Genomic DNA, 13,915 nt, shown 5'->3' on the forward strand with positions numbered 1-13,915 from the left:
ACCAGTTACTACCACTACTATAACTATAACCAGTCACTATCACTACTACTGTAGACCACTACCACTACTATAACTATAACCAGTCACTACCATACTATAACTATAACCAGTCACTACCACACTATAACTATAACCAGTCACTACCACTACTATAACCAGTCACTACCACTACTATAACCAGTCACTACCATTACTATAACTATAACCACTATAACCAGTCACTACCACAACTATAACCAGTCACTACCATTACTATAACTATAACCACTATAACCAGTCACTACCACAACTATAACCAGTCACTACCATTACTATAACCAGTCACTACCACAACTATAACCAGTCACTACCACAACTATAACCAGTCACTACCACAACTATAACCAGTCACTACCATAACTATAACCAGTCACTACCACAACTATAACCAGTCACTACCACAACTATAACTATAACCAGTCACTACCACTACTATAACTATAACCAGTCACTACCACAACTATAACTATAACCAGTCATCAATACAACTATAACTATGTCCAGTCACTACCATAACTATAACCAGTCACTACCATAACTATAACCAGTCACTACCATAACTATAACCAGTCACTACCATACATAACCAGTCACTACCATAACTATAACCAGTCACTACCACTACTATAACCAGTCACTACCACTACTATAACCAGTCACTACCACTACTATAACTATAACCAGTCACTACCACTACTATAACTATAACCAGTCACTACCACTACTATAACCAGTCACTACCACTACTACAACCAGTTACTACCACTACTATAACCAGTCACTAACACTACTATAACTATAACCAGTCACTACCACTACTATAACCAGTCACTACCACAACTATAACTATAACCAGTCACTACCACAACTATAACTATAACCAGTCACTACCACTACTACAACCAGTTACTACCACTACTATAACCAGTCACTAACACTACTATAACTATAACCAGTCACTACCACTACTATAACCAGTCATTACCACTACTATAACCAGTCACTACCACTACTATAACCAGTCACTACCACTACTATAACCAGTCATTACCACTACTATAACCAGTCATTACCACTACTATAACCAGTCACTACCACTACTATAACCAGTCACTACCACTACTATAACCAGTCACTACCACTACTATAACTATAACCAGTCACTACCACTACTATAACTATAACCAGTCACTACCACTACTATAACTATAACCAGTCACTACTACTACTATAACCAGTCACTACCACTACTATAACCAGTCACTACTACTACTATAACCAGTCACTACTACTACTATAACCAGTCACTACCACTACTATAACCAGTCACTACCACTACTATAACCAGTCACTACCACTACTATAACCAGTCACTACCACTACTATAACTATAACCAGTCACTACCACTACTATAACCAGTCACTACCACTACTATAACCAGTCACTGCCACTACTATAACCAGTCACTACCACTACTATAACCAGTCACTACCACTACTATAACCAGTCACTACCACTACTCTCACCAGTCACTACCACTACTATAACTATAACCAGTCACTACCACTACTATAACCAGTCACTACCACTACTATAACCAGTCATTACCACTACTATAACCAGTCACTACCACTACTATAACCAGTCACTACTACCTATAACCAGTCACTACCACTACTATAACCAGTCACTACCATTACTATAACCAGTCTCTACCACTACTATAACTATAACCAGTCACTACCACTACTATAACTATAACCAGTCACTACCACTACTATAACCAGTCACTACCACTACTCTCACCAGTCACTACCACTACTATAACTAGTCATTACCACTACTATAACCAGTCACTACCACTACTATAACCAGTCACTACTACTACTATAACCAGTCACTACCACTACTATAACCAGTCACTACCACTACTATAACCAGTCACTACTACTACTATAACCAGTCACTACCACTACTATAACCAGTCACTACCACTACTATAACCAGTCACTACCACTACTATAACCAGTCACTACCACTACTATAACCAGTCACTACCACTACTATAACTATAACCAGTCACTGACACTACTATAACCAGTCACTACCACTACTATAACCAGTCACTACCACTACTATAACTACAACCAGTCACTCATTACTACTGTAGACACTACCACAACCAGTTACTACCACTACTATAACCAGTTACTACCACTACTATAACTACAACCAGTCACTATCATTACTACTGTAGACACTACCACTACTATAACTATAACCAGTCACTACCATACTATAACTATAACCAGTCACTACCACACTATAACCAGTCACTACCACTACTATAACCAGTCACTACCACTACTATAACCAGTCACTACCATTACTATAACTATAACCACTATAACCAGTCACTGACACTACTATAACCAGTCACTACCACTACTATAACCAGTCACTACCACTACTATAACTATAACCACTATAACCAGTCACTGACACTACTATAACCAGTCACTACCACTACTATAACTACAACCAGTCACTCATTACTACTGTAGACACTACCACAACCAGTTACTACCACTACTATAACCAGTTACTACCACTACTATAACTACAACCAGTCACTATCATTACTACTGTAGACACTACCACTACTATAACTATAACCAGTCACTACCATACTATAACTATAACCAGTCACTACCACACTATAACTATAACCAGTCACTACCACTACTATAACCAGTCACTACCACTACTATAACCAGTCACTACCATTACTATAACTATAACCACTATAACCAGTCACTACCACAACTATAACCAGTCACTACCATTACTATAACTATAACCACTATAACCAGTCACTACCACAACTATAACTATAACCAGTCACTACCATTACTATAACCAGTCACTACCACAACTATAACCAGTCACTACCACAACTATAACCAGTCACTACCACAACTATAACCAGTCACTACCATAACTATAACCAGTCACTACCACAACTATAACCAGTCACTACCACAACTATAACTATAACCAGTCACTACCACAACTATAACTATAACCAGTCTCTACCACAACTATAACTATAACCAGTCACTACCACAACTATAACTATAACCAGTCACTACCATAACTATAACCAGTCACTACCATAACTATAACCAGTCACTACCATAACTATAACCATTCACTACCATAACTATAACCAGTCACTACCACTACTATAACCAGTCACTACCACTACTATAACCAGTCACTACCACTACTATAACTATAACCAGTCACTACCACTACTATAACTATAACCAGTCACTACCACTACTATAACCAGTCACTACCACTACTACAACCAGTTACTACCACTACTATAACCAGTCACTAACACTACTATAACTATAACCAGTCACTACCACAACTATAACCAGTCACTACCACAACTATAACTATAACCAGTCACTACCACAACTATAACTATAACCAGTCTCTACCACAACTATAACTATAACCAGTCACTACCACAACTATAACTATAACCAGTCACTACCATAACTATAACCAGTCACTACCATAACTATAACCAGTCACTACCATAACTATAACCAGTCACTACCATAACTATAACCAGTCACTACCACTACTATAACCAGTCACTACCACTACTATAACCAGTCACTACCACTACTATAACTATAACCAGTCACTACCACTACTATAACTATAACCAGTCACTACCACTACTATAACCAGTCACTACCACTACTACAACCAGTTACTACCACTACTATAACCAGTCACTAACACTACTATAACTATAACCAGTCACTACCACTACTATAACCAGTCACTACCACAACTATAACTATAACCAGTCACTACCACAACTATAACTATAACCAGTCACTACCACTACTACAACCAGTTACTACCACTACTATAACCAGTCACTAACACTACTATAACTATAACCAGTCACTACCACTACTATAACCAGTCATTACCACTACTATAACCAGTCACTACCACTACTATAACCAGTCACTACCACTACTATAACCAGTCATTACCACTACTATAACCAGTCATTACCACTACTATAACCAGTCACTACCACTACTATAACCAGTCACTACCACTACTATAACCAGTCACTACCACTACTATAACTATAACCAGTCACTACCACTACTATAACTATAACCAGTCACTACCACTACTATAACTATAACCAGTCACTACTACTACTATAACCAGTCACTACCACTACTATAACCAGTCACTACTACTACTATAACCAGTCACTACTACTACTATAACCAGTCACTACCACTACTATAACCAGTCACTACCACTACTATAACCAGTCACTACCACTACTATAACTATAACCAGTCACTACCACTACTATAACCAGTCACTACCACTACTATAACCAGTCACTGCCACTACTATAACCAGTCACTACCACTACTATAACCAGTCACTACCACTACTATAACCAGTCACTACCACTACTATAACCAGTCACTACCACTACTCTCACCAGTCACTACCACTACTATAACTATAACCAGTCACTACCACTACTATAACCAGTCACTACCACTACTATAACCAGTCATTACCACTACTATAACCAGTCACTACCACTACTATAACCAGTCACTACTACTACTATAACCAGTCACTACCACTACTATAACCAGTCACTACTACTACTATAACCAGTCTCTACCACTACTATAACTATAACCAGTCACTACCACTACTATAACTATAACCAGTCACTACCACTACTATAACCAGTCACTACCACTACTCTCACCAGTCACTACCACTACTATAACTAGTCATTACCACTACTATAACCAGTCACTACCACTACTATAACCAGTCACTACTACTACTATAACCAGTCACTACCACTACTATAACCAGTCACTACCACTACTATAACCAGTCACTACTACTACTATAACCAGTCACTACCACTACTATAACCAGTCACTACCACTACTATAACCAGTCACTACCACTACTATAACCAGTCACTACCACTACTATAACCAGTCACTACCACTACTATAACTATAACCAGTCACTACCACTACTATAACCAGTCACTACCACTACTATAACCAGTCACTACCACTACTATAACTATAAACAGTCACTACCACTACTATAACCAGTCACTACCACTACTCTCACCAGTCACTACCACTACTATAACTATAACCAGTCACTACCACTACTATAACCAGTCACTACCACTACTATAACCAGTCACTACCACTACTATAACCAGTCACTACCACTACTATAACCAGTCACTACCACTACTATAACCAGTCACTACCACTACTATAACCAGTCACTACCACTACTATAACCAGTCATTACCACTACTATAACCAGTCATTACCACTACTATAACCAGTCATTACCACTACTATAACCAGTCACTACTACTATAACCAGTCACTACCACTACTATAACCAGTCACTACCACTACTATAACCAGTCACTATCACTACTATAACCAGTCACTACCACTACTATAACCAGTCACTACCACTACTATAACCAGTCACTACCACTACTATAACCAGTCACTACCACTACTATAACCAGTCACTACCACTACTATAACTATAACCAGTCACTACCACTACTATAACCAGTCACTACCACTACTATAACCAGTCACTACCACTACTATAACCAGTCACTACCACTACTATAACTATAACCAGTCACTACCACTACTATAACTATAACCAGTCACTACCACTACTATAACCAGTCACTACCACTACTATAACTATAACCAGTCACTACCACTACTATAACTATAACCAGTCACTACCACTACTATAACTATAACCAGTCACTACCACTACTACTACTATAACCAGTCACTACCACTACTATAACCAGTCACTACCACTACTATAACCAGTCACTACCACTACTATAACCAGTCACTACCACTACTATAACCAGTCACTACCACTACTATAACCAGTCACTACCACTACTATAACTAGTCACTACCACTACTATAACCAGTCACTACCACTACTCTCACCAGTCACTGCCACTACTATAACCAGTCACTACCACTACTATAACCAGTCACTACCACTACTATAACCAGTCACTACCACTACTATAACCAGTCACTACCACTACTCTCACCAGACACTACCACTACTATAACCAGTCACTACCACTACTATAACTATAACCAGTCACTACCACTACTATAACCAGTCACTACCACTACTCTCACCAGTCACTACCACTACTATAACCAGTCACTACTACTACTATAACCAGTCACTACTACTACTATAACCAGTCACTACTACTACTATAACCAGTCACTACCACTACTATAACCAGTCACTACCACTACTATAACCAGTCACTACCACTACTATAACCAGTCACTACCACTACTCTCACCAGACACTACCACTACTATAACCAGTCACTACCACTACTATAACTATAACCAGTCACTACCACTACTATAACCAGTCACTACCACTACTCTCACCAGTCACTACCACTACTATAACCAGTCACTACTACTACTATAACCAGTCACTACTACTACTATAACCAGTCACTACTACTACTATAACCAGTCACTACTACTACTATAACCAGTCACTACCACTACTATAACCAGTCACTACCACTACTATAACCAGTCACTACCACTACTATAACCAGTCACTACCACTACTATAACCAGTCACTACCACTACTCTCACCAGTCACTGCCACTATTAAACAGCTAGCTGCCACACCACATTTTCTTCAGGAAATGTACTTTTCTAATTTTACAAATTTTCTGAAATTAATTTCTTTCACTTTGAAAATGTGGAGTAGATTGTGTAGATCAGTGGGGATTTATTTTTTTGTTTAATCCATTTTGAGATTAAATTCAACATTTTAAGGCAACAGAATGTAAACCTTGCAAAGATGTGTGGACTTTCACTAGGTACTGTAGCTGTGTAACTGAGGTGGTCCTCTCTCCCGTCTGTTAGCTCCATGAACAGGATCCTCAGAGCTGGACTCAGCAGTACAGAGAAGCCACCGCCCCTCCTGCCGCCCCGGCAGTTGTCACCTCTGCTAACACGAGCGCCAGTGTTAGCCAGAGATAGAGGGGGGTTGTGGGAAGTCATTCTGTGTGTTTAGTGTGTTCTACTCCAGTCTGTTTCTGTTGGACTGTTCTGTTAGTGAAACAATAACAGTAGAGAATCACACACTGGTTCATTCAGTCATTGTTATATTAATTTAAGGTGACATTGTTTTCATTTGTCAAGTTCAACAATAAAAATGATTTTATACATATGTTATTTACCCTCAATGGGATTGACTTGCTTTTCTTTACTTTTACACACATGAAGACAATGTAGTTGTGTCTTGGTTATGCATAGTCCCAGTTTATTAGTAGCTGTGGGGTTAATTACTAAGATGCACGATACAACAAGCAGGTACAACAGTCAGTACACCCCAAAACGCTACACCTGTTAGACCCTCTGCCCCTCGTTGTGATCACCCCCTCTGCCCCTCGTTGTGATCACCCCCTCTGCCCCTCGTTGTGATCATCATGTTCTTTAAACGTTGGTTTGCACCCCACCATTAAACCCCACATCACCCCGCATCATAGCTCAGTTGGTAGAGCATGGCGCTTGTAACGCCAGGGTAGTGGGTTCGATCCCCGGGATCACTCATACGTAGAATGTATGCACACATGACTGTAAGTCGCTTTGCATAAAAGCGTCTGCTAAATGGCATATATTATTATATTATCATTCACCCCAGCGTTAGTCTGATGGTCATGTAAATGTTAGTTCTGACATTTCTTAACAATCTATAGCTGCTGTTGATCTAGCATACAGTGTCTGGACTACTAGCCAGCACAGAGTGAAACCACATAGATTGTAATGATTATTATCATAGATAGGATGACACACAGGAACCATAGTCTATATTCAATGAGAAAAGTTTACCGGCGATAGCTGACATACTCAAAGCTGATGTTTTGGAGTTGTCGGAGGTGGAAATCTGTTGGAGATGTCAGATCAGTGAGCAGCTGACCTTGCGATCACTGTAATGAAGCCACACCCCCCCACTCGCGTTAGAAGTTCAGAAGGAGAAAGTGTAGCTATATAGAAATAATGATGCTCAAATTAAACATCATTACACTAAATAATAATTATCCTAATGGAGGAGTAGATTACATCTATCATCCTAATGGAGGAGTAGATTACATCTATCATCCTAATGGAGGAGTAGATTACATCTATCATCCTAATGGAGGAGTAGATTACATCTATCATCCTAATGGAGGAGTAGATTACATCTATCATCCTAATGGAGGAGTAGATTTCATCTATCATCCTAATGGAGGAGTAGATTACATCTATCATCCTAATGGAGGAGTAGATTACATCTATCATCTTAATGGAGGAGTAGATTACATCTATCATCTTAATGGAGGAGTAGATTACATCTATCATCCTAATGGAGGAGTAGATTACATCTATCATCTTAATGGAGGAGTAGATTACATCTATCATCTTAATGGAGGAGTAGATTACATCTATCATCTTAATGGAGGAGTAGATTACATCTATCATCTTAATGGAGGAGTAGATTACATCTATCATCCTATTGGAGGAGTAGATTACATCTATCATCCTGTAGATTACATCTATCATCTTAATGGAGGAGTAGATTACATTATCATCCTAATGGAGGAGTAGATTACATCTATCATCCTAATGGAGGAGTAGATTACATCTATCATCCTAATGGAGGAGTAGATTACATCTATCATCTTAATGGAGGAGTAAATTACATTATCATCCTAATGGAGGAGTAGATTACATTATCATCCTAATGGAGGAGTAGATTACATCTATCATCCTAATGGAGGAGTAGATTACATCTATCATCCTAATGGAACAGATTACATCTATCATCCTAATGTGCTGCCCTAATGTGCTGCCCTGATGTGCTGTGCTGCCCTAATGTGCTGCCCTGATGTGCTGCCCTAATGTGCTGCCCTGATGTGCTGCCCTGATGTGGTGCCCTGATGTGGTGCCCTGATGTGGTGCCCTGATGTGTTCTCTACAACATTCTATTGTTGCAGTGGCGTCATTTCAGCTGAACCTGTTGGAAAAACTTACCATGTTCGTACTGTTGAGGAGAAAGTGTGATAGACAGCAGAGGATGAGGTTTTTTATTAGTTACAAAACCACAGAGAGCATAGAGGAGTACTGCAGTGCTGTGGATATGAACAACAGAAACACACAAACATTAATTTGAGCTACAGTAGGGGTACATGTGTTACATTCCATTTGGTGTCCAAATGTCCCGTGTGGCTCAGTGGGTGGAGCAAGGCACTGGCACGCCAGGGTTGTGGGCTCGATTCCACGGGGACCAGTACCAATGAAAATGTATGCACTCACTAAGTGGCTCTGGATAAGAGTGACTGAAATGCAACTGTACTCCCCACTAGACCCTCCCCCATCAGGGCTGCATGCGGATGGCTCCGTCCAGCCTGATGACCTCTCCGTTGATCATGGGGTTCTCAGCCAGTGATGTCACCAGGTGAGCAAACTCTGCAGGGTCTCCCAGGCGGGACGGGAAGGGCACCTGACGAGCCAGGAATGACTGCACCTGGGGAGGGAGAGAGAGAGTGTGGGGGTTAGTATAGAGAGAGAGAGGTGTGGGGGTTAGTATAGAGAGGTAGAGAGAGAGTGGGGGTTAGTATAGAGAGAGAGGTGAGGGGGTAGTATAGAGAGAGGTGGGGGGGGTTATTATAGAGAAAGAGGTGGGGGGTAGTATAGAGAGGTGTGGGGGTTATTATAGAGAGAGGGGTGGGGGGTAGTATAGTGAGAGAGGTGTATGTAGAGAGAGAGGTGGGGGGTAGTATAGTGAGAGAGGTGTATGTAGAGAGAGAGGTGGGGGGTAGTATAGAGAGAAGTGGGGGGATTAGTATAGAGAGAGGTGGGGGGTAGTATAGAGAGGTGTGGGGGTTATTATAGAGAGAGGTGGGGGGTAGTATAGAGAGGTGTGGGGGGTTATTATAGAGAGAGGTGTGGGGGGTAGTATAGAGAGGTGTGGGGGGTTATTATAGAGAGAGGTGTGGGGATTAGTATAGAGAGAGGTGGGGGTTATTATAGAGAGAGAGGTGGGGGGGTAGTATAGTGAGAGAGGTGTATGTAGAGAGAGAGAGGTGGGGGGTAGTATAGAGAGAAGTGGGGGGATTAGTATAGAGAGAGGTGGGGGGTAGTATAGAGAGGTGTGGGGGTTATTATAGAGAGAGGGGTGGGGGTTATTATAGAGAGAGGGTGGGGGTAGTATAGTGAGAGAGGTGTATGTAGAGAGAGAGGTGGGGGGTAGTATAGAGAGGTGTGGGGGTTATTATAGAGAGAGAGGTGGGGGGTAGTATAGTGAGAGAGGTGTATGTAGAGAGAGAGGTGGGGGTAGTATAGAGAGAAGTGGGGGATTAGTATAGAGAGGTGTGGGGGGTAATTATAGAGAGAGGTGGGGGGTAGTATAGAGAGGTGTGGGGGTTATTATAGAGAAGAGATGTGGGGGTTATTATAGAGAGAGGTGTGGGGGTAGTATAGAGAGGTGTGGGGGGTTATTATAGAGAGGGGTGGGGGGTAGTATAGAGAGGTGTGGGGGGTTATTATAGAGAGAGGTGGGGGGTAGTATAGAGAGGTGTGGGGGTTATTATAGAGAGAGGTGTGGGGGTTATTATAGAGATAGGTGTGGGGGTAGTATAGAGAGGTGTGGGGGTTATTATAGAGAGGGGTGGGGGGTAGTATAGTGAGTGAGGAGGTTATGGAGAGAGAGGGTGGGGGGGTAGTATAGAGGAGGTGTAGGGGGTTATTACAGAGAGAGAGGTGGGGGTAGTATAGTGAGAGAGGTGTATGTAGAGAGAGAGGTGGGGGGGGTAGTATAGAGAGGTGTGGGGGTATTATACCTTCTCAGGTAGACCTGCCAGGGAGAGGAGTAGCAAACAGACCTGGGGAAGGAAGGAGGGCTCATGTTAATGTCTCACTGATTAAATACTAATAAAGCTTGTTTCAAGTTCATAAATATGTGACCAATACCATCTGCTGAATACGCGACCAATACCATCTGACCAATACCATCTGACCAATACCATCTGCTGAATACGCGACCAATACCATCTGACCAATACCATCTGACCAATACCATCTGACCAATACCATCTGACCAATACCATCTGCTGAATACGCGACCAATACCATCTGACCAATACCATCTGACCAATACCATCTGCTGAATACACGACCAATACCATCTGCTGAATACGTGACCAATACCATCTGACCAATACCACCATCTGACCAATACCATCTGCTGAATACACGACCAATACCATCTGCTGAATACGTGACCCAATACCATCTGCTGAATACACGACCATTACCATCTGCTGAATACGCGACCAATACCATCTGACCAATACCATCTGCATCTGACCAATACCATCTGCTGAATACACGACCAATACCATCTGCTGAATACACGACCATTACCATCTGCTGAATACGATAATACCATCTGACCAATACCATCTGACCAATACCATCTGCTGAATACACTGACCAATACCATCTGCTGAATACCACGACCAATACCATCTGCTGAGTCGTGACCAATACCATCTGCTGAATACGTGACCATACCATCTGCTGAATACACGACCAATACCATCTGCTGAATACGTGACCAATACCATCTGCTGAATACACGACCAATACCATCTGCTGAATACGCGACCAATACCATCTGCTGAATACGCGACCAATACCATCTGCTGAATACGCGACCAATACCATCTGCTGAATACGCGACCAATACCATCTGCTGAATACGCGACCAATACCATCTGCTGAATACGCGACCAATACCATCTGCTGAATACGTGACCATACCATCTGCTGAATACGTGACCAATACCATCTGCTGAATACGTACACGCGACCAATATCATCTGCTGAATACGCGACCAATCCCATCTGCTGAATACGTACACGCGACCAATATCATCTGCTGAATACGCGACCAATACCATCTGCTGAATACGTACACGCGACCAATATCATCTGCTGAATACGTGACCATACCATCTGCTGAATACGTGACCATACCATCTGCTGAATACGTACACGCGACCAATACCATCTGCTGAATACGTACACGCGACCAATACCATCTGCGGAATACGTACACGCGACGAAGACCATCTGCTGAATACGCGACCAATACCATCTGCTGAATACGCGACCAATATCATCTGCTGAATACGCGACCAATACCATCTGCTGAATACGCGACCAATAGCATCTGCTGAATACGCGACCAATAGCATCTGCTGAATACGCAACCAATACCATCTGCTGAATACGCGACCATACCATCTGCTGAATACGTGACCATACCATCTGCTGAATACGTGACCAATACCATCTGCTGAATACGTACACGCGACCAATACCATCTGCTGAATACGCGACCAATACCATCTGCTGAATACGCGACCAATACCATCTGACCAATACCATCTGACCAATACCATCTGACCAATACCATCTGCTGAATACGCGACCAATACCATCTGACCAATACCATCTGACCAATACCATCTGACCAATACCATCTGACCAATACCATCTGCTGAATACACGACCAATACCATCTGCTGAATACACGACCAATACCATCTACCGACCAATACCATCTGCTGAATAATACCATCTGCTGAATACGTGACCAATACCATCTGCTGAATACCGTGACCAATACCATCTGCTGAATACCACGTGACCAATACCATCTGAATACCCGACCAATACCATCTGCTGAATACGCGACCAATACCATCTGCTGAATACGTGACCAATACCATCTGCTGAATACGTGACCAATACCATCTGCACAGATACCCACGACCAATACCATCTGCTGAATACGCGACCAATACCATCTGCTGAATACGTGACCAATACCATCTGCTGAATACGTGACCAATACCATCTGCTGAATACACGACCAATACCATCTGCTGAATACGCGACCAATACCATCTGACCAATACCATCTGACCAATACCATCTGCTGAATACACGACCAATACCATCTGCTGAATACACGACCAATACCATCTGCTGAATACGCGACCAATACCATCTGCTGAATACACGACCAATACCATCTGCTGAATACGTGACCAATACCATCTGCTGAATACGCGACCAATACCATCTGCTGAATACACGACCAATACCATCTGCTGAATACGTGACCAATACCATCTGCTGAATACACGACCAATACCATCTGCTGAATACGCGACCAATACCATCTGCTGAATACGCGACCAATACCATCTGCTGAATACGCGACCAATACCATCTGCTGAATACGCGACCAATACCATCTGCTGAATACGCGACCAATACCATCTGCTGAATACGTGACCAATACCATCTGCTGAATACACGACCAATAACATCTGCTGAATACGCGACCAATACCATCTGCTGAATACGCGACCAATACCATCTGCTGAATACGCGACCAATACCATCTGCTGAATACGCGACCAATACCATCTGCTGAATACGCGACCAATACCATCTGCTGAATACGTGACCATACCATCTGCTGAATACGTGACCAATACCATCTGCTGAATACGTACACGCGACCAATATCATCTGCTGAATACGCGACCAATCCCATCTGCTGAATACGTACACGCGACCAATATCATCTGCTGAATA

The 13,915-nt window shown here is 41.9% G+C and overlaps 1 long non-coding RNA gene across 1 annotated transcript; it reads right to left on the minus strand.

Moving 5' to 3' along the window:
• Positions 1 to 9,313: 9,313 nt before the first annotated feature.
• LOC124030021 lies at positions 9,314 to 11,297 on the minus strand. The gene is made up of 2 exons (XR_006837886.1): positions 11,083 to 11,297; positions 9,314 to 9,767 (listed from the first exon to the last, which is right to left on the minus strand). It is a non-coding gene; the product is annotated as an uncharacterized LOC124030021 (long non-coding RNA).
• Between the last annotated feature and the right edge of the window lie 2,618 nt (positions 11,298 to 13,915).

The sequence above is a fragment of the Oncorhynchus gorbuscha genome, unplaced genomic scaffold (assembly GCF_021184085.1).
Source record: "Oncorhynchus gorbuscha isolate QuinsamMale2020 ecotype Even-year unplaced genomic scaffold, OgorEven_v1.0 Un_scaffold_8833, whole genome shotgun sequence".
In the NCBI taxonomy this organism is placed as follows: domain Eukaryota; kingdom Metazoa; phylum Chordata; class Actinopteri; order Salmoniformes; family Salmonidae; genus Oncorhynchus; species Oncorhynchus gorbuscha.